Source organism: Peromyscus maniculatus, chromosome 2 (genome assembly GCF_049852395.1).
Source record: "Peromyscus maniculatus bairdii isolate BWxNUB_F1_BW_parent chromosome 2, HU_Pman_BW_mat_3.1, whole genome shotgun sequence".
Taxonomy (NCBI): domain Eukaryota; kingdom Metazoa; phylum Chordata; class Mammalia; order Rodentia; family Cricetidae; genus Peromyscus; species Peromyscus maniculatus.
The window spans coordinates 123,319,358-123,342,642 of NC_134853.1; the positions used below are offsets into that span (position 1 = coordinate 123,319,358).

At 44.5% G+C, this 23,285-nt stretch overlaps 1 long non-coding RNA gene across 2 annotated transcripts in view; it reads right to left on the bottom strand.

The window, feature by feature from the left end:
- Window positions 1-9,446: 9,446 nt before the first annotated feature.
- LOC121827312 (uncharacterized) overlaps window positions 9,447-23,285 on the bottom strand; it is a 51,206-nt gene continuing 37,367 nt past the window's right edge. The window contains exons 2-3 of one of the 2 annotated variants that reach the window (XR_013049248.1): window positions 18,130-18,370; window positions 9,447-11,871 (exon numbers count right to left, since the gene is read on the bottom strand). This is a non-coding gene — a long non-coding RNA (uncharacterized LOC121827312). Of the gene's footprint in view, window positions 11,872-17,240; window positions 18,371-23,285 lie in introns of those variants that run through there. The other variant, XR_006069542.2, reaches the window with a different exon arrangement.

Genomic DNA, 23,285 nt, shown 5'->3' on the forward strand with positions numbered 1-23,285 from the left:
GCTTTCTCTTTTCTATTCAGTCTTGAATCTCAGCCCAAGGAATGATGCCACACATAGTTTAGATGGGTCTACTCACCTCAGCAAGCCTAAACTAGACAATCCCTTACAGGCAGGCCCAGAGGTTAGCATAACCTAGATAATCCCTTACAGGCAGGTCCAGAGGCTAGCCTAATCTAGATAATCCCTTACAGGCAGGACCAGAGGCTAGCATAACCTCGATAATCCCTTACAGACAGGCCCAGAGACTTGCTTTCCTGGTGATTCTAGATCCTGTCAAGTTGACAATTAATATCAGCTATCACATGCCCAACAAAAGTCAAAACAGAAAACCAGATAAGAGAATTTTAAAAACAAAAACAAATAAAAAGAATAAACTAGTCATTTTGTGACCATTGTGTTCCAATGTCCCACAAGGCATAATCGTCACTCTGAAGACAGCTTTACTTCACAGCCTTCCTAACATCCAGGGAATAGAACCAGAAAGAATCAGTGCATTCATATTACAGAGCCAATACATTAGAATACTATAAAAATAATGACAGAAATTTTCTGAATGTGATGAAAACCATAAAACCACAAATTGAAAAGACTTAGTGAGGCCCAACCACAAGATGGTTGGAGGAAAATCCATGAAGCACATCATAATCAAGTTGCTTAAATCTAACAATAAAGGGGAAAACACCCCAAGAGCCAGAGGAAGGAAAGCCTTGTGTTTACAGAGAACAGTAAAGATAAATATGTGAACAGATTTCTTGTCAGAAAAATGAATGGAAGCAGGAAGACAGTGGAACAATGTCTTTAAAGTTCTGGGGAGGCAGGGAAGGCCATCAAATAAGTGAAAATACTTTTCAGTGAATGTGAAAGGATGATTTTAAACCCAGGAAAAGTTGAAAGTGCACATGTCTGAAGGCCCCCCACGGTAGGAACTCTTAAAGAAACCAAGCAAGAAGAAACTAGTTGGGAACATGAACCATCAAGGGATGAAGAGAGCCAAATAGAGTGGCAACACCGTTATATATGTACCTTTTTGCAGGTTTAAGAAATCTCTTTGAAAGGTAATTGGCTTTTTAAATGGGAATAAAAGCAATATGGCATGGAATCTATAGTATATGTTAAGGGGCATTGATGAGTGTGTGGGAAGGAGAGAGCTCACTGCCGTAAGGCTTTCCATGCTATGCGTGAGAAGGACAAATATTCTCAAAACAACTACAGAAACAGCAGGCTCATCATTTGGGGCAGGAAACTTTCAACATCTCTTCAGCTTGAAGTTAACAAGTTCCTACTCCATGTCATTACTTCCTCTTTTTTCTACCAGTAAATTTAAAATTCACAAATGGGCAGTCTGTCATTTATCAGGGAGCAAAGATAATTCCTAGTCATATTTACTGTAGCCTTCATGTAACAGCCCATCTACACCTTCCCCGCTCTGAGGCCAGTTTTACAGATTAGAATCTGTGACATAAGACACACTAGAGCCAGGTCACAAAGCCACAGATTTCGGCGTAGAGTCCATATGCTTAATTAACTATGGCACAGTGCCCAGTCTCTGCGTTTTGGGTTTTGTTTAGATTGGTTTTGGTTTGGGGGGAATTTCTGCTTGTTATATTTTTGAAGTTAGAAAAATCATGGCTGTGCTCATCATCTCAAAAAAGATGGAAGCTATTGATTGTTTCTTTCAAAATGTCATTTGGGTTCTGTTATTTAAAAAATGGGTTAATTTATTCCTTTAACACATACATAGTTAGAACTGGGAAAATTAACTTAGAAACCCTGTCTTTGACTTCAAGAGGCTTTAGTTAGCTTGCCATTCTGGAACAAGCAGAAGGTAGGCAAAGCTTGTGTGATAACTCCGTGGGCGAAGTACCTGGCTAGAGGTAAGCAGGATAGTTAGAAGTCACAGGAAAGAGGTTTTGCTATGTCTCCTTCAAGAACTACAAGAGATACAGCTAGTGTTCTGTGCATTACATGCTGCTTATCACGGATGGAGGGAAGAGCATATAAAAATACTTCATAAATAACAGAGAGAGAGAGAGAGAGAGAGAGAGAGAGAGAGAGAGAGAGAGAGAGAGAGAGAGAGAGAGAGAGAGAGACCATTAGACATTAGAAACTCTTATTCCCTCCCTCCCCATTGGGTCTTCTTAAAGCTCATTTTGACATTTTGGAGCACCTAACACTTGGAGCACATAACTACCTCTGAGGCTGTATTAAGTGAAGGGAAGCATCCTAACAAGCGAATCAGTGGCTTACAACACCAGAAACGTATTCCTCTTGATACTGGGAACTAGAAGCCCAAGCTCCAGGTGTTGGGAGGCTATGTTCTCCCCTCCATGGTTCCAGAGGACAGGTGCTTCACTCTCTTCCTACCCCTCATCCTCCACATTCCTTCTCTGTGCATGTCTTCCTACGTCCTTCTCTTCCATGGGGGACCTCTTCTCCCCTATGTGTCTGTGACCTTTCCTCCACTGAAAAGCCTTAATCATATCTGCAAAGACTTTATTTATTTGTTTGTTTGTTTGTTTGTTTTACAGCCCAACCACAGTTTCTCCTCCCTCCTCTCCTTTCATTCCTTCCTCCCACTTCCCCTCCTCTCCCCACTTCAATCCACTCCTCCTCTGATTCTGTTCAGAAAGAGGCAGGCCTCCCATTGGTATCAAGGAAGCATGGAATATCAAGTTGCATTAAGACTAAACACCTCCCCTGTATTCAGGCTGGACAAGGTGACCCAGTATGAGGAATAGGTTTCCAAGAGCCAGCCAAAGCATTAGGGACAGCCCATCGTTAGGAGTCCTACAAATAGACCAAGCTACACAACTGTCACATATATGTAGAGGGCTTAGGTTGGTCCCATGCAGGCTCCCTGGTTGTTGGTTCAGACTCTGTGAGTTCCTATGAGCCGGGATGGTTGTTTCTGTGTGTTTTCTTGTGGTGTCCTTGACTCCTCTGGTTCCTACAATCCTTTCTTCCTCTCTTCAGTAAGATTTCTCCAGCTCAGCCTATTGTTCAGCTGTGGGTTTCTGTATCTGTTTCCATCAGTTACTGGATGAAGGCTCTCTGATGACAATTGGGGTAACCACCAATCTGATCATAGGAGATGGCCAGTTTAGGCTACATATTCACTATTGCTAGGAGTTAGCTAGGGTCATCCTTGTAGATTCATGGGAACAAAGACTCAACATAAAGCCAGTTATACCAAACCTTATGGAAGAGAAAGTGATGAATAGTCTTGAACACATTGACATAGGAGACAACTTTCTGAGTAGAACACCAGTAGCACAGACACTAAGATGGGCAATTAATAAATGGGATCTCATGAGACTGAAGAGCTTCTGTACAGCAAAGGACGCCATCAATAGGACAAAATGGCAACCTACAGAATGGAAAAAGATCTTCACTAACCCCACATCTGACTGGGGGCTTTTGTCCAAAATATATAAACAACTCAAGAAACTAGACATCAAAATACCAAATAATCTAATTAGAAAATGAGGTACAGACCTAAACATAGAATTCTCAATAGAAGAATCTCAAATTACAGAGAAACACTTAAAGAAATGTTCAGCATCTTCAGCCATCAGGGAAATGCAAATCAAAACAACTTTGAGATTCCATCTTACATCTGTCAGAATGGCTAAGATCAAAAACACAAATGAAAGCTCATGCTTGAAAGGATGTGGAGCAAAGGGAACACTTTTCCATTGCTGGTGGGAGTGCAAAGTACAGCCACTTTGGAAACCAATATGGTGATTTCTCAGAACACTGAGAATCAGCATACCTCAAGACCCAGTGATACCACTCCTGGGCATATGCCCAAAGTATGTGAAATCATACCACAAGGACACTTGCTCAACTATGTTCATAGCAGCTTTCACCATAATAGCCAGAACTGGAAATAACCTAGATGTCCCTCAACCAAAGAATGGATAAATGACAACAGGAAATTTGAAGGCAAATGGATGGACCTAGAAAAAAAAATCATCCTGAGTGAGGTAACCCAGACCCAGAAAGACAAACATGGGATGTGCTCACTCACAAGTAGATATTAACTATAAAGTACAGAATAACCATGCTACAATCTACAGACATAGAGGCTAGATAACAAGGAGGGCCCAAGGGGGATGCATGGATCTCCCTGAGAAGGGGAAATAGAAGAGATCTCCTGGGTGGACTGGGGCCAGGTGGGGATAAGAACTTGAGGGATCAGGTTATGGGGGGCTGGAGGGGAAGAGTACTAAAAGAGATGACTGGGAAAGGGGGTTGGGGTACAGATAGCAACATGATGCAAGGGAAACTCCTAAGACTTTTCTTTAAAAAAAAAAAAAAAAGTTGCCATTCCCAGACTCTAAAGTCTAGGACATGGGCATATTTTTGGAACTGGGGTGCAATACTCAACCTACAGGGAGGACATTTTCAACAACATCAGGAAGACAATGGGAAAAGCAAAGTACTCTAGTATCAAATGCCAAAGTCAAGGACACACCCCCAAAATTAGTAATCAAGACAATAGCTTAATTCAAAATTAATGCAAGAAGGTAATGGCAAACAAAATCTTTCTTTTTTTTTCAGATAAAGAAGGAATTCATATTGCTGCCTCCCACCCCCACCCTACCCCCTAAACCCAGCTCTATATTGCTTTGAGTTCCAGCAAAAGCTGAGTTTCCAGTCCATAGTAAGGATGACATCATCCCAGTTGCATTTCTCCGGCACCCTTGTGAGAGGCTTCTCAGAAATGCTGCTCCAGGGAGCTGAACTCAAGGTTCCAGGCTTCTCTGAGCTTGGATTCTCTCTTCCAGTACAGGCTTCTGTGTCTTAGGAATTGTGTAAACGCCTCCTGAGAAGCTAATTAAAATGGAAGTCATGCTGCCAAATTCAAGACGTCTCCAAATGGAGACTGCCAGAAAATGTTATTAGCACATACATACATACACACACACACACACACACCACACCACACCACACTCGCCATATACACACAAAGCACACACATATACACATACCACACACACACACGCCACACAACACACACAACACACACACATACACATACACATACCACATACACCACACACACACACACAACACACACACTACACAAACCACACACACACACACAACACACACACTACACAAACCACACACACACACACACACACACCACATACACACACCACATACAGCCCCCCCCACACACACACTCACTCAATCCTCACTGGCTTGGAGGAACTAGAAGACTCTGAAGGATAGATTAAGCCTGAAAGGTGAGTGGAAATGAAATTTGCTGAGCCCCACTGCCTAGCCCAGCCTTGGGTACAGGAAAAGCACCAGACAAGTGTGTGAGTGGTGCCTGAGGATATTTGGGTGACAAGTGGGAGGGGTGCTGCTTGGGAACTGCACCAAGGACCAAGAAGCAAGAACTGTAATTTACATGATGTTGGTGTGCTACTGTGTGAAATTGAATAAACAAGACAGATCAGTAAAATGAAATACATAAAATCTGATATGATGGACTATCACTGAGGATGAATTATAGTTTTAGCAAAACCTTGTGCCTAGGAGAAATGTAAGAAAGAATTGAAAGGGTTTATAAGGAAAAAAATCTGGAAACTAGCTAAAGAATTTTTGAAAGAAAAAGTACATTAAAATTACAGATAATTAAAGACTTTATATGCTATGATATTCAGAAAACAGGTGATATTTTAGGCTCAGAAACTGGACACATGAAATAGAATCAAAAGCTTATAAACTGAGCTCTCCATACATAATATTTTAATGTGTGAGCCATTTTTGTAAGGAAGGCTTAGTGAATTGATCAATTTAGGGTTATAAATTATTAGAGAAAGTTATCTGACATATTCTGTCTTATTCACACTTAACTTGGTAAAAAGTCTAAGACAAGACATAGGACAGATCTTTTTCTAAACTTAAAAATAAAGAGAGCAGGTGAGATGACCCAGCAGGTAAAGGTGGCAACCATGGTTCAATCCTCAGGATAGATATAGTGGAGTGAGTGAATCAGACCCAGAAGGTGTCTTCTGTTCTCCATACACATGCTACAGCATGCACGCACCCACGTATATGAATACAGAGAGAAAGAGAAAGAGAGAATAAATTTTTTAAATAAAGAGACTACAAAGGAAGAGATTAATCAATACTTTTCTCCATTGACGTCTTTTTGTCAAAATTCACCATAAGCAACATTAAAGGAGACAATAAATGCAGAAAAACATGCCATGTATATAGAGTATAAGTCATTCTCAGCCTTGGATAATTGACTTCTCAACAAACTTATAATGGTTCATTTTGACTCATAAAATAAATCATTATGAAGAAGATAATATGGGCACTAAAAATTAATTATGCTAATGAATAAATGGTTTATTTGGAAAGAAATACAAATGCCCAATTATGTATGAAAATTATGAACCTTATTAAAGCAAGCCGATACAAAAATAGAATTCCATTTCTCAAGTTAACAAAGCTATTTTTAAAATAGCACCCAGTGCCTTGGGGGATCATGGATGGCCAATTCAAATTTTCCAATACATTGTGAGCAAGCCTCAAGACAGAAAGCACAGGCCAAACCTCTGTTCTATTGCCTGGGAGTCCAGCCCTCACCTGCCCAGGCCCTTGAGTGGATTCCAGGCTCCTCTGTCTGGGCCTCAACAGACTCTATGTATATAGTTAAAGGGAAATCAGAAAATTCTCCCCACCTCATATCACATATATGGGCTCTTGGGTACATGCTCAGATCCTCCAACTCCTAAAGTATACAGTGGTAGAAAGGCTGGGAGTCATTTAATAAATATAATTTGAATGGCAGAGTCATGACATGTGGTAGCATTTTCTCTCAAGAGCAGGACAGAAGGGATGGTGAAAGAAAAGTCTCAACGCTTGGATATGATGTGATGTGATGACCATGACCAACAATATTGGGTGCCTGAAGGTAGGAGATGACGGCTGATGGACCAAGTCCATGAGAAGGAGAACTATGGGGATCAAGTAAGGAATGAGCAGTGGGAAGGATGGAAAGTGGGCACCAGCAGACAAAAAGGGATCATCACCAAAAAGTGTGCCAAGTGTCCCAGCAGAGGCACCACTCAGAAAGCAGGCCCCCCCGCCCCAAGATCAAGCCCCACTAGTTGTCCCTGGAGGAGAGTTGAGCCTGCTAGCCCATGTTTCTGCTTCCTGCCTTTACTGCACATGCGCTACTTCTGTGACCCAAGGAGGACATCCTGAAACTCTGCCATTGCAGAAGAAGGGGTGAAGCAGTGGCGAGTCAGGAGAGGAAGTGGTAGGATTTGTTCAGAAAGCATTTTCAGCCATTATCAAAACTTCCAGAAATGCTGAAAGTAATCCTGGTCCATAGATGTTTAGCTGAGAGCTGCCAGCTCAAGTCATGGACTACAGACGGGTGGGTGGCGGTTGAGCACGGAAGACAGAGCCTGTGTTCACATCCTTCCTGCGGAGGTGATGGACAAGTCACTAATTCTCCCTGGGCCTCAATTTCCTTGCGTGGACAAGGTAGACAGTAACAGCATTTGTCTAGTAGGACTCCTGAGAAGGTAAGATGGCATCGTGCCCAAGACGTGAGTAATGCTGAATTATTACTGCTAATTTTAGGACACAGTTGCATCTTCTGGGGACCTAGATCCTTCGTTTGTGAGAGGAAAGAAATAAGTGAATGCTCCCTTACTGAATACATCTACTTACATGAATAGATGTACTCTCTACTTGTCCCAGCACCCATGAGGATGACATAAGGGTCTCCTGGTCACTGAGAAGATACAATTGAGGTGCTCAGTCTCTTGAATAAGATCTTGAGACGATCTGATGCAGAAAAATAATTCTATTTCCCTCCCAAACTCTTTCTTCGTCCTTCCCTGTTCCGTGAACCAGGCTTCCCCAGGCTACTGCCCTCCCCAGCACGGATAGCTACAAGCTGTTCGTACCACTGCCCCTGCACACCTGCTACCATGGGAACAGGGCTCCCGCCCCCTCAGTCACACAGACCTGGAACACAGTCCTCCTGCAACTGGCCATGCTGACCTAGCCTAGGACATAACCACATGTGCCATGTCTGAGTTCCAGACAGCTGTAGGTCACAGGCACCCTTGTGACAGTGATGTCTCAGATCCGGAGTCAGTGCCTAGAAAACAGGGCACTCAAGCTAAAGCATTGAGGAAAAGAATCTGCATGTGCCTGCCCTAGGGGGAATTTCTGGAGGGTAGTGTGGAGGAAGCAGCTAAGGTCCCTGAAAACCCAGTAGGGTGAGGAAGAAAATTGGGGAGTACTTTCTTTTTTCTAGCACTGGGGCCTCACACATGCATGCTAGGCAAGCACTACCACTGAGCTGTGTTCCACATCCCTGGTGTGGGATGGGGGCAGGCTTTATCCCACTACAGATCCTCTTGTGCTCCCTTTTGGCACACACAATAGGAAACGAAGGTTCAGACTTAGTGGATCCAAGAGGCCTCTTTGTGCGTTGGCAATGTGCCTGGGAATGCCTAGGCACTTGGGCACTTGTTTCAATTCTCTCTCTCTCTCTCTCTCTCTCTCTCTCTCTCTCTCTCTCTCTCTCTCTCTCTCTCACACACACACACACACACACACACACACACACACACACACACACACACAAAACCTTTGTAGCTGTGTGGTCTTGTGCACATGGTCTGGTCCCTCAGCTAGCAGGGCCACTACCACCATGATTGTCATTCAAGGAGGGCTATTGAAGGCTGGTCCGTGTCCTATGTGTTCTACAGGTATTATTATGGGGCATCTTCTCAATAATGTGGAAGAGAGAATCCATTGTCTCTTGCTGAGACCCAGTGTGGACAGGGCTCCGAGTGTTCCGACAATGTCCTGAGGTCAATTTATCAGGAGCTTCTCTTCTCTAAAGTGACTCTGAGGATCAAAAGGACAATGTCAGAGATGTTTTTATTTGAAAATTGCCACACTGGGTGGATGCTGACTTGTGGGGTGCAATGGGAGTTCTTACGTGGCATCCAGGAGGGAGGGTCTAAGTTTGTCCTCCAAGATGGGGTCTCTTCTCAGTGAGTAGAGATGGCCTTCCCCATGCTGGCCTCTGTTTCTGGAAGCTTATCCCACTCTTGAACAGTCTCGGGTGTGTTGAAACTCTGTAGAATTTAGGGGAAATCTCTGCTGGGTCAAAGCCTATGCGGCTTATCCCTCTGGGAGTTTCCAGGTTTGTGTGGGCACAATATCAATCATTTTTGTTTGAGAAGAACTGGCCCAAAACCAATGTTCTCTTTCCCCTGCCCAGGCTGTGGGTAAGAAAACTCAAAGATTACTTCAATAAAAGGAAGAGAAATTACTTAAGCCCAATTGTCTTGAACAGGGGCTGGCATAAGGAGAGACAGAAGGATTTGCTGCATGCCCAGTAAGGACAGGGGTTTCAGATTCGTCACTACTCTTGGCTCTTATCCTGATGGAACATACTGTCCCCATTGTAGAGAAGTGAGAACCAAGTTGGCCAATATCACCCCGTAAATGTAGAACCAGAGCTTTTTCCCCTTTCAAAGCCGAGGCTCTTTTCATTGCCTGAGATTCCTTGAGAGACAGCACCCGGGGAGTCATATGGAACATACTATAAAGCCATTGCTGTGTGACTTCGGACAGAGTCCTAAATCAGTTTTCTCTGACAACAAAAGAAAAAAACAACTGTAATCATCCTGGCATTTGCATCCTGGAGCGCTTGTGAGCGTTAAACAGGTCGAAATGAGGGAATTGCTTAGAACAGTATACTGCCCCAACGTCAGAGACTGATCCTAAGTTCTAGAAATGTACTGTTGTCCTGTTAGCTGTGCAGTGTGCTCAGAAGGAAGGAAGGGGCTTCTCAAACAGTAACTCAGACTCTGTGGTCGATGGATACTTGAGATTCATCGCCTCACATAGTTCTGACAAGGACCGAGGGAGGCACAGTGCAGCTAGGGCTGGGAATGAGCAGCCAGTGTCCTGAGGTCAGCTTGGCAGAAACTTCTCCTTTCTAGAGCAGCCTGATTCGGAGGATCAAAAGCACAGCGTCAGAGAAGTTTTTCTCCAAGAACTGCCAGTGTTCCCGGGACTGAAGATTTTGAAGAGCGTATGAGGACATTGAAAACCAGGGAAGTAAGGTCACGTGATGACGTTGAACAGCGACAAAGGACTAGAGCTGGGGTATAAGCCCCAGCCTGAGGCCAGCACTACCACTCTCTCCCCACCGTGCTAGAAAAAGAGAGCCGCAGCCCACCCTCCAAGCATGTGTGACCTGTGTACCTGCCCCTGTTCTTGCCTGTGGCCAAGCGTCCTCTGGGGGAAGACAGCTACCTTCTCACAGGCACTGCCTTAGTTGACAAATAATGTTATTTATTGACCGGGTCTCCTATTTTAAGTGCTTCATGCATGAAGCAGGCTGGTAATGTAGTAGACCCCTGTAATATTTCACTTGTAAAATGTGGATCTGTGTGTTTGTTCACAGTTTGCCTACTGTGTACAAGAACTGGGATGAGGAGAGTACAAGGGAGAACACTGGAATTGGTTAAATGATCAATGAATACCTATTCACAAAGGATGTAAGTACAATGTAGCAACATCCCAGGGTATTTAAAGGGGTAGATGGGGCTCTGATCTTAACAGAAGTCGACCATGACGCGGGCAAAGTGCATATGTCCTGTGTGCTCAGAATCCTACAGTGAAGTCACACACTGTAATGAGTGGGGAGGAATTACCAGAAACATCTCAGATTCATTATATGCCTGATTTTGAGTAAATGTTTGGTCACCACATGTTTGGAAACTTTGTACTATTACCTAAAATTTCAGGAACCTCCTATTTAACTATGTGACCCCAGGAACTATGACCTGGAGCTCAGAAGAATAACAAAGAGTTGAAGAAGGCAGAATATTAGTGAATTGTTCTTTCTTCTCAGAGAAGGTGGAGATTTGTATTTAAAAAATGGAGATTTTTTTTTAATAGAAGCTATAGAAATGTCCAGCCATTTGCTTAGGTTGTGGTTAATACAATTGCACCCGTGCTATCGTGGATTGTGTCAATCAGCCTCCCATTAGTCAGCTGACCCTAAGTGACCAATCAGTGGCTGTGGGAATGCTGAGAATGCCATGCCATGGGTCAACCCGAATCCGCAGTAATGAGTGTTGTTCTTCATCAGTGAGGCAGGCCTGATGCCATGCTGCAGCTGGCTGGCTGACTTGAGCTGTTGAAAGCTCTCTGGGCACCAGCCTGACCACTTTGAGTCACAACTGGGCCAGTTGGTATCTGTGGGAACGTGGGCAGTTTACTTAAGGATTCAGCATCTCAGCTCCCAAAGCTGCAAAAGAGACCAACCGGTCCCACCTTCAGGCGTTTTGTAGCAACTATAGAAGGTCAGCCATTTAACCATCTATCAAATAATAGACTCCATAGTAAGGCACTTCCTCAATATGTAAAGGAAGTGTCGGCAGCACACAATCACGGAATATTTAAAGTTGGAAAAATTTTAGCATGGGCAGGAAGGAAAAAAGAGAAAGGGCAATTACTTCACCTTTTCACAACAGATATTTCATTGGTTTTTGTGTACTATAGAAACTCTTAGTACAGGGACCTGCCAGGCAGCACGTAGGCTGTGTCGAATCGGGCTTCCAGGGCTCTGAGCAATGTTTTGGAGAACACAAGTTGGCCATGGCTGTTGGCTGCTGTGCAACAGACCTTTACTGAAGCCACGAGGAGGAGGGCAGGCTTGGGCTCCACATTCATTTATCAGTTTTGACAAGCAGGCTGTCTGTACGGATCTCTCGCGGCATAGGATGAAGTCAGACTACAGCTGCAGGGACAGGCTCGGTATGAGATACAAATGTCGGAGCTGGCCACCTGGGACTCCTGCACAGGGAAAGGAGAGACCATGCTTCATATGGGTGGACCGGGAGGGGTTTGGATGCTGAGGACTGAAAGGGGATTTTTTCAGAGAGAGCAAAAAGTGAGCCCCTGGGCCCCGCTACCCCCAGGGTTTTATTACAAGTGAGAACTTCTCTGGGAGAGGGCTTGGCACAGCGTTGACATCCATCAAGCATTTACTAAAGGGATGACTGAGTCAGTAGTCCACAAATCTAAACTGACATAAGTAACGAATAGGGGGGAAGAGCATTAAGATTCATCCATTCACATTGAGTCCCAAATACGTACAAAATATGGCTCAGAGGGTTCAAAAAGCTCATATAGATGAGGAGCTTTTTAAAATAAAATATTCTTTGTAGAGTATAGAGTAATATTTGAGAAGACTGAAAAGAGACAGTTTCTCATTTTCCAAAACGCTGGGTTTCAGCAATGCTAATCTCATACTATTATGCTGGGCCAAGCCCTGGAGGATGTACCTAAGCATTTAGTCATGAAAAGAGTCATCACTGAGGCTCTTTGTCTGATAGGTCACTAGACTGCCTTGATCAGGAACAGGCTAAAAATAGTGTATTTAGATTATTATGGCACACTTGTCAGCTGTGACTTAGAGAAACATAGATGAATGATAGGGCTTCAGAGTCGTCATCCACCTCTTACCTGAATCCATCCATGGTGCATTAGTCAAGCCTGGATCTCGGGCTCATGATGTAGCATAGTGATTCTCTTTCTTAGCCATTCCTTAGAATAACCAGGGGAACTTTAAAACACATCCTGTCTTGCCCCATCCTCAGAGACTCATATTTGATTTAGTTGGAACAGACAACACCCATTTGAGTACTTAAAAAAAAAAACAAACTTCCATTGTTCTAGTGAACAAAGATTTAGCATGTTTGTCTTAATGTCATATTCTTAGCCATAACTTTTACAATCTATTTTTAAAGAAAAGATTGGAGATCAAGAAGCCTCTTCTTGTATTATATTTGTAATTGAGCTCAAACTGAGATAAATGGAATTAAGTTTATGTTGAGCAAACAAGGGGGCTAGAAAGACAGCTCAGCAATTGAGAGCATTTGCTGTTCATGTGCAAGACCTCGGATTTGGTTCCCAGTATCCGCATGGTGGCTCACAACCACCCATAACTCCAGTACCAGGGACTCTAACCCCACTTCAGACTTCTGCAGGCCCCAGACGTGCACCTGGTATACATACCTGCATGCAGGCAAAACACTCATACACATAAACTAAAATAGATAAATCTAAAAAAGACCATTTAAAGGAAAGGAACAAGAAAGAACCTTCCAGACAGAGAAGAGGGCAAAGGTTTATGGGGTCTTGTTACAGAGCGATTTTGCCCATTAGCCAAGTCAACATAGGCAGATGGCTTAGAGCTAAAGCAAACACACATTGAGGGGGCTCAGACCCAGCTCTGCATCAAACATACTTCATCGTGCTGGAAAAACAGAGCTGCAAAGTGCCTTTTCTGGCCTAAGATGGTGCCAAAGTGGGAAACACGGGTGGGCTTCAATCTGTGTCGTGGCTGACTCTGGAGGCTAAGGTCTTATCTGCTGTTGTTGGTATAGTATTAACTTTGATTTTATGTTGAAATGGAAGCTAAAAGTCACTTCCAACATTCTCAGAGATAGAATCCGAGGCCTGGAGATACTGAACAACTTGCCCAAACACATAAATATTAGAGTGGTAAAACCGGATCTAAGAGATATGTTGGGCTTTATTATGTTTTTAAGATGAGATTTTGCTATATCTTTAGTTCAAGGTGGCCCAGAACTCACAATCCTCCTGCTTCAGCCTTCTGTCTGGTAAAGGCTTTTGTTTTTGTTGTTGCTGTTTTGTTTTGTGTTGTTTCTGAGAAGGAAATAAAAGGAAGAGAGAGAGGGATGGGGAGGGGAACAAGAGAGGAAGTGAGAAGGGGGGAGGAGGAGGAGGAAGGAAGTGGGAGGGGGGGAATCGAGAAAGGAAGGCAGTCCCCATTTTTTCAAGTGTCTTTCTAAAGAAAAAGAAGTCTAGCAGGCCCTGGCCTGTTCCACAGAAGGAGACACGTCTGGAGGGAAATCCCCAGGGAAGCTTCTGGGGAATCCTGAGGAAAAGGTGCACCTTCAGGAGCAATGCCTGATTTTTTTCCCCAGTAATCCTGAGGCCTCCTTAGAGGCATTTGTTGACTGAAAAGATTAATTCAGGAGGGGACTCCCTCAAATCAAGGACAATGTTAAGGGTAAAGAATCTGTTTGTTTTCCTTGACACGGAGAAACTCTGGCTTACAGACACAGAGAAAGGCAAGGAAGGCCTTTCAGCAAGAAAATGCAAATCTCCACAAGGAGTTAGCTGGGAAGGACCCTTTTGTGTGTTCTGGGGCTGGTTCCGGTTTACTTGAACATGAGACATCTCCTAGTCACCTTTTGGCTACCATCTTGCTTCTGCTCTCTCTGTCTCTGTCTTTGTTTCAATGTCTCTGTCTGTCTCTGTCTCTCTGTCTGTCTCTGTCTCTGTCTCTCTGTCTCTCTCTGTCTCTCTCTGTCTCTCTCTGTCTCTCTGTCTCTCTGTCTCTCTCTCTCTGTCTCTCTCTCTCTCTCTCTGTGTGTGTGTGTGTGTGTGTGTGTGTGTGTGTGTGTGTGTGTGTGTGTGTGTGTGTTTGGATAGGAGGTTCCAACGAAGGCTAAGGTGGCCTCAAACACCTGCCTCTTCCCACCAAGTGTCTGCATTACCAGATTGCGTCCCCATCCCCAGTCTGCTTATCCTGTGCTTTTCTTCCAGCATCCCCATTCCACAAAACTTTCATCATGTGATGGAGCTGCCTCTCTCATTACTGAGCACGCGGAGTGTACACACAGTATATGGGACGGCACATGGTACCCATTCAGTGAGCCACAATATACAGCAATAAAGGCAAACAAAAGAGAGAAGTCGGCTCTGCTGGTTCCTTCTAGTGTGAACTGGATGCCCGCGGGTTTTAAGCTAAGCTCATATGGAGTGTCTAAAGGGAGAAGGCACCTTTTCTATTGGTGACAGTAATTCAAACTTACACACAACATGGTCCAGTCTAGACCCAGTAGCAGCTCTGAGCCTCAATGGCTTTGTGATACAGGGTGCTCAAAACTGCTAGAGTCCTTTCTCTATGAACCAGACTGCAGATCCTTAGGACTTGGTGTATCTGGGTCTCTAGGGACAGCATGCGCCAGCACCAACCACAGCTCTTTTCTCCTACACTGCTTTTTGAAGGGGCTTTAACTGCACTCGGAGGAGCTGAGCATAACTTCCCACTTCTGAAAGGACATCTGGGGTCTTCCTTCAATGGCCATGATGCCCACATCTCCACAGGAGACGGGGGCTTCCCTCCACAGGCCTGGCATAAAGACACTGATGTCAGGGAGGAAACTGCCACCAAGTGCTGGCACTGAGAGATGATACTCAGTGTCCTTGTCCCAAATGATTTTGACAGTTTCCTCTTCCTAAGACAGAAACAGCATCTACCCAAGTCTATTTCTCTTGCTGGAGAAAAGAGGAGCTTCCACAGGCCTGCATGCTGCTGTGTGAGGAAGGAGCCTCCACAGGCCTGCATGCTGCTGTGTGGGGAAGGAGCCTCCACAGGCCTGTCTGATGCTGTGTGGGGAAGGAGCCTCCATAGGCTTGAACCTCCACAGGCCTATCTGCTGCTGTGGGGGAAGGAGCCTCAGGGCTTTGCACTTGGGTCCTCTAGACAGGATCTCCCATCCAGATTCCTCGGGGGACTCATGAAATGCCTGTCTGACAGGACTATGCGTTGTTTCAAGCTCCAGATCCTCTTTCAGCTGCTCAGAATGAGCATCACATTTGCTTGGTGTCCTTCTAGAAAATATCTACCTTAATCTTCTGTAATTTCAAGGTCCTCACTGGAGAATTCTCAGGAGAGCATATATTAAGGGTGTCACGGGAAGACATAGTTGACCTTTTTTGATTACAGGTGCCAGTTCCTTATAATTCAACCCAAATACAGCAAGCCAAACACACTTTGAGCTCAGAAGGACTAACACTGAAATTGCTTGAAGGACCCTTGGTCAAGTTCCCTAGAAACACACACTGAGAGGAAGGCTTGTGCCCAGGGGACTCCAGGCAAGCAGTGTCCGGGACAACTGAAAGGGATGGAAGAAACCGGACAGGCAGAGAGAGAAGCAGACGGTAGTGAGGCAGACGGTTCAGCTCATCCCCTAGGGACCTCTGTACTTGGGATGGCCCTTTAGATTGTCCCCATTGAATCTCTCTGCTCTTTGCTGGTCATTGTAGCCACGTATAGATCTGCCTCCAGGGAGCGGTTGTGTATCACCTTGGATAGGCAGCTCCCTTTGGTTGAGAGAGGGGAATTCTTTTTTATTTTATTTTATTTTATTTTATTTTACAATACAATTCAGTTCTACATATCAGCCACAGATTCCCTTGTTCTCCCCCCTCCCGCCTCCATCCCCTTCTCCCCAGCCCACCCCCCATTCCCACCTCTCCAGGGCAAAAACTCCCCTGAGAACTGAGATCAACCTGGTAGACTCAGTCCAGGCAGGTCCAGTCCCCTTCTCCCAGGCCAAGCCAAGCGTCCCTGCATAAGCCCCAGGTTTCAAACAGCCAACTCATGCACTGAGCACAGGACCCGGTCCCACTGCCTGGATGCCTCCCAAACAGATCAAGCCAATCAACTGTCTCACCCATTCAGAGGGCCTGATCCAGTTGGGGGCCCGAGAGAGGGGAATTCTTAAAGAGGAAAATGGTGATGGGCCATTAGCAGCTAATACTGACGTCACTGGGACACTGATGGGACTGTGGGTACCACACACCAGGATCTCCTGTTCCAGCAAACTCACCCACTTTCCAGGAATGGGGGCCCTAAAAGAAAGCAGATGGCCTGAGAGCTGTATAATCAGGTGACAGGATGAAGGGCCCTGTGCTCAGGATGGCAGCCTCCACCCTCTTCCCTCTCTCAGCAATCCACACTCTGCTGGCTGAGCATCCGTACATGGCCAATGTGGCCAGCATGTTGCATTTGTATAGTTGACCTGTGTATTATTGGATGGAACCTCACACCATAGGTATCATCATTTTCCTTTTGTGAGAAAGAAAGTTAGCTCCCCGATATGTTTGGGAGCCTAGCAAAGTGCTCAATACGCGTTAAGTATGTTTGTCTCTCAAGTCTGCCTAACCTACAGTTTCCCCAACAGCTTCCTCTCTCCAGCTGTATACTTCTGCTGCTGCCCAGAGGGGAGAACCCTGGTCTCTGCCCACAGAGCCCTTATGGTGAGATAACTGCTTTTTTTTTTTTATTTCTACCACAGTGTGAAATTACTTCCTAGCTCACTTCAATTCTCTTGATTACTTCATTAAATTAAAATGAATTTTTACTTTATTCTCGTCAGAGGTCCATAGAATACAAACCTTCGAATAAACATACTTTCAGGCATTCAATATATGTGTATCGGGGGTCCGTTATGTGCTGGCCATGTTATTCTCTGAGACTGCCCTAGAGGATGAGTTGTTTTCATCCTGGCTTTATGAATGAGGAAAACAGAGGCTTAGACAATTCAATAACTTCCCCCAAGATCAAACAGCTTGGGTTTAAACACAGATCTGCTCTGCTGGGACAGAGTCGTGTTCCCTCCCTCCCTGTTATTAAACAAATATGTATTAAAGGCCTACGTGCTGCCAGCGCTCGGCAGGAATGTCCTGGGATAAAGCTGCATCTGGGACACGTGCACGCCATCCAGTCTTCTTTGCTGTTGTGTTCTGGAGCAGCAGCCACAAACATGAGGCTGACAAAGACTGAGTGAAGTGGTCGGTGAGGAATGTAGGGCAGCAGAATGTGGTTGCTTCTGGAAACAGCAGCTGCTCAGCTGCAGCCAGATGTTGCTATGTGAGAACATCCACCCAGATGGGCCTTCCTCGATTCAGGAGTAGCCACAGATCTGTTTTGTGTGTGTGTGTGTGTGTGTGTGTGTGTGTGTGTGTGTGTGTGTGTGTGTGTGTAAGATCACAATACCTAAAAATTGAGGGCTAATCCAACCCTTCCATCAACATCAACATCAACATCAGTGTGGATTTAAAAAGTGGAACGTGAGCCGCAGGAGCCATAAATGTCATCTGACCCCGACTCTTAGCATCAGCTCAGCTGAAGGGATCCGGATCCGTCTCATGGAAAGATCCAATTGGAAAATGATACACACTTTCACTGCATCCTGAGATTGTGCCTGTATTCCAAGAAGCTTCACACACCTCAGTATTTCAAAGTTTTCTTGTCAGAGGGTCCCTCCAGCCTCTGCAGGTTCTTGGTCTTGTGCCTTGAAGCTCCATTCTTTCCTGAGACTGAGCTATTCCCTGACCTTCTGGCAGGAAATGACTTGATTGTTGGTGCTTGCAAACAGCAGTACAAGGCTACGTGACCAGTGCTCACAACCTCCTTTCCCTTCTCATTCGTACCGCAACCAGATGGTTCTGAGATAATGCCACGTCTTTCCTGCAAAAAAATAACATCCCTTAACCATTCTACTAGCCCCTCTGACCATACTGGGAAGGCAATCTGTCAACACCCACCCACCCGGCATCACTGCTTCCCCTGTCTTATCTTTTGAGAATGAGTGAGAGGACATGATCTGGTCACATTCCAAGGAGTCAATCATATACCATGCTGAGAGCTCGGAGGCTCACGTAGACAACATCAGTGTGTAGACTTGGAGTTCCGGCCCACCCAGGGATGTTTTCAGGATGTTTGGGACTGCCCCATCCCTCCCCAAATGACGTGGGATGCCAATCTTCCTCCATCTCTCAGCTGCTACTATCATATTCTCTAATCAAACACAGCTAGTTCTTGTGCCTTACAATTCTCATGAGAGATAAAACCATGATGATGACTGCAATCCACAAACCTGGCACCTGGCCAGGCTTCGACCTCTTCTTCCAGCCCCTCCATTGACCTTCAACAAGACTCCAGTGGCATTGAGAGACCTCTAGCTTTGCTAACAATATAGCAGATATTAGTTAGGATAGAACAATGCAGGGGGCCTGGGATTATTATAGGCTAGAAGAGGAATCCTGTGTTGTCATTTGAAATTAGTACCTTTGAAAGAGTGAACAATACTCCGAAAACCCTAGAAAATGCAGATGATAACCCAAGTACATTGCTTGACATGGGAAGAAGTTGGGGCTTAAAACCATATATTTGAATTATTTTCAGATCCCCTCCAAACAATATATATGCTATCAATTTAGTGTTTGCCGATGGACAAATTTGGATCACAGAATGAGAAGCAAGTCATTTCTACCTCGTTTCACAGATGTATCTGAGTGGCTACAGTGATCTTCACAACCACTCTAGCACATCAATGAAAGTGTCTTATTTGTGTGTCAAGACTTTACTGAGCCAATGATCGCTTCTCTACCTGACTGATAACATGGGAAAAGTTGCAGGCAGCAACTGAGGCCTCTCTGACTGAGATCCAATGAGACCTGTCATCTAGGAAAGCCTTAACCCTGGATTTGATGGCCACTTCTCTGGGCTTCACACTCATGCAGGAACTCTGCCATCTTAAAGTTACGTCTCTAAACTGTTCAGAATATGCCCAAGTCAATCATTCTGTAGATTCCCATAAAAATACAAACAACTAGTTTAGGAATCTGTGGGCTTTACAAAAATTCGTTTATTTGTTGAGAAAAGCAGTACTGGTTAAAGAAGAGTTTCCCATGAACCAACAGGAAGATACAGATGATGAAATTATTTTAGAGGTGATGGGTCTTACAAGGGCCTGTGTTGAAAGCAATGTATCTTACTTGAAGAGGGACCAGATTTTCTCTGCCTTGTATCCCCTTGGTGCTGTTGACTCTGTTGATCAGCAGTGAGGTCCTTTGACCTGGTCATTGGAGCAGCAGTCTTTCCACAGCAAATGGCCTCTTCTGTATGGCCAGATGCAGAGGCATGGAGCAGATGACTTCAGATGTAATTTCCAGTTCTTGGAATCAAATACTAAAGACATTCCAAGTAAAGATTACTACCCTCTGTCATTTCTTCATCAACAAACATTTGCTGAGCTCTAGTAACCTAGGCAGTAGGCCAGAATTTGAGGACACAAAGCTGATTAGCGTGAAGCATAGCTGAGTGCCAACTTCCTCCCCTGACGTAAAATAAAAGTCCCACTGACTCCTATTTGCAGAAAAAAAAATCTTTTTTTTTTTTTTTTTTTTTTTTTTTTTTTTTTTGGTTTTTCGAGACAGGGTTTCTCTGTGTAGCTTTGTGCCTTTCCTGGAACTCACTTGGTAGTCCAGGCTGGCCTCGAACTCACAGAGATTCGCCTGCCTCTGCCTCCCGAGTGCTGGGATTAAAGGCGTGTGCCACCACCGCCCGGCCAGAAAAAAAAAAAAATCTTTTCTCATGCATTCTCTCATCTGTGCTTTGTGAAATTCAGAACAACTGATAGACAGCTCCACATAACACAGGCAGCTGAGGCACCAGGGAGCTCAAGGCACTTGGCTAACATCTAAGAACCTGAAGCATAGAGCTGGAATTTGAAGGAGGCCAACTCTCCATCCACACTGTCCTCGGTGTATGCTGTCTGCCCTGGGAATTCAGTACCTGTCTCAAGCATTAGTATGAAGCACACAGAGTGTTCATAAAGGAGTCACACTGGTCCTTCTGCTGTGTCTGCACCTCGTTCTTCACACCCCACTGCAGCCTGTCCCTAGAGCCAGGCTGAAGTAAATCTCCCACTGACAAGGCAAGATTCATCTGCACACTCCAAGGAGCAATGAGTCCCTGGGAGGAGGGTCATGCTCAAACCAGAAGCTGGGTTTCAGGACAGTTCTGAAGTTCTTGAAGGTTTTTTGTTTGTTTGTTTGTTTGTTTTTGCTAAGAGACAATAATTTGGACAGAGGACTTTTAGGTTCTTACTTGGAACCAGATAGCAATTGTAGTCTCTCCCTCCTCCCCCTCCCTCTCCTCCTTTTTCTCCTCTTCATGGCCCTCCTTTTCTTCCTTCTCCTTCTCCTCTTCTTCCCCCTCTCCTCTCCTCCTCTTCCTCCTCCTCCTCTTCTTCTTTTCCCCTCATCTCTTGTTTTCTGTGTGTAGCTCAAACACAATGCAAACTTGTTACAGTTCTTAATAAATGTTGGAAAAAATAACTAATCAATGGCTGGAAATACCTTTCCTTCCCCAGGATATATTGAACTCATTCTCAATAGTAATTGTGTTCCTAGTGTTTTGCACTCCAGAAAAAATGTGGTGTTTCTGGAAGCTATCAGTAGATCTAAATTAGCATTTTCTGTACCTTTAGTGATTCAAATGTTTCTTTTAAAAGTATATGCCATGTGTTTCTCTAGGCCAAGCTAGCTTGGGTCTTTATAACTCCCTGAAAAAGTAGTGTTTCTGACCCCTTTCTTGCCTGTCACTGTGGATTCTACATACCTCACACTCTGAGCTTCCTTACTCTAGGAGTCTCAGTGTGTAGCCCATCTCATGCAGGGTGTTAAGTAGGAGTCTTGTATCACTGCCACCTCATCCACGGGGAGTTGAGTTGTGTGACAGATTCTAAGTCTGGTTCTGTAGAAATGCTGTGAGCTTCAATAGATTCCCCAGTAAATTCCCTTTCTTCTTAAAGTGATCAGAGTAGATGTAGGTGATTGCAGCCAGCAAGTAGTCAAATCCTCTGTTGTCTCTGTTCTATTGGCTTCTGATGAGAGGCTTGTACAGGTCGTGGGTACCATGGGGATGCTCAGGGGATGTGTCATTACTGCCTTACAGTAAACCTCTTCACTCAGCTCCCCTGACCGTAGCTGAAGAGATCCCTCTATTCTCTGCCTCTTTCACGGTAGATGGAGTGCAACATCACTTCTCACCATGGACATATCAACCTAGGACATATCACAGTCTATGCTTTATTCCTCCTTTTCCAGCCTCCACTCATTCAACAACTTTCAGGGAACAGCTACTATGTACCAGACACTGAGGATACAAATATGAAAGGTTGTTCAATGTCCCCTCTCAAGAATTTAGTCTCCTCAGACTATTGGCTTACAGGCAACACCTAAAAAGCCCTGGGACACTAGGTATCCACAGCAAAGCAGGATAATATGATGAGACTATACACACTTGGGCTTCACACCAGTTGGCAATTTTGCTAAAGTATTTCATCTCTCCAATTCAATTCCGTTTCCTCAGGTATAAAGCAAGATTAATAGTGATGTTTATGTAAGGCGTCTGTGAAAATTAGATAAAACAATGTACATGAAGTACTTAGCAGAGTGCCCGACTCTTTGTAGCATTTACTAGAGTTATTAATGAGAAGTCTTTTTGAGGATGTCTGTCAGGAAGCCCTTCACAGAAGGAAGAAAGCCTGCGGAATAGTTAAAGGAAGTTTTCATCTAAGCCGGCAGGTGCACCTGTGCATCTTGTTTCTTCGTCAACAACTATTCATTTAAAAATGTTTCTTATAACATCCTGGGATGCAGAGTATCCTGTTTTTATTCTTCTATTTTGCAAACAGAGAAGAATGTCAGAAGTTAATTAGTTCAGACATGCTAGATTTCTTGTTTACCCAGTCAGGCCTTCTGTGAGTAAAGACTACAGAACACCCAAAGGGAGTTCCTCCTCTGTGTAGAGCCTTATGGAGAACACAGAAATGAACCACAATGAGTCACCATCAGGTGCCAACTGATGTGAGTGAGGATACAGAGATAAGCACACTATGAATTCAAAAGAGAGAAATGCCCACATGGCAGTGCTGGGCTATAGTTGAAGGAATAATAACCTGCTGAAAGCAAGAAGGATAATCAAAAAAGGCCATCATAAAGAAGGTGACTCGATACCTGGGCTTCAAAGATGAACAGAATTTCCATAGCAGGTGTAGGTGGAGAACAGGAGGGGGGCATACCCGATAGGAGGAAGGGATCGGAGCAAGGCATGCTGAGGTGAAGACCACTGCACGTGGCTCACTGGGCAGAAAGTTTCATCTTTCACCATGAAAGATAAGAATTTGGAGACTTAGTGAATTGGGAGTTCATCCTTCAGACTAGCAGTAGCTACATCCTACAGTAGCTAGCAGTTGGTTGGTTGAGGTTTGACAATCTTAGGAAGAATATAGATGGATTTGGATGGGTAGAAATGAAGGACAGAATAATGAGGGACAGACTATAATGGGTGAGAATGAAAGGTAGAATAATGGAGGTGGGAATTCAAATAGGAAGCCATTGCCATCATCTGCACATAAAATTGGCCTGGCACTGAAAGATTAGATGAGAGAGAGGTTACGCCTGCATCACCACCCATTTTTGTGCCTGGTTCCCTAGAGACAAACAAATATCTACACGGCCTGAGTTCAAAGTGTCCTTTGCCCTGAAGTATTTCTTTCTAAAACCATTGATACAGACCACCACTGGAAGAATTA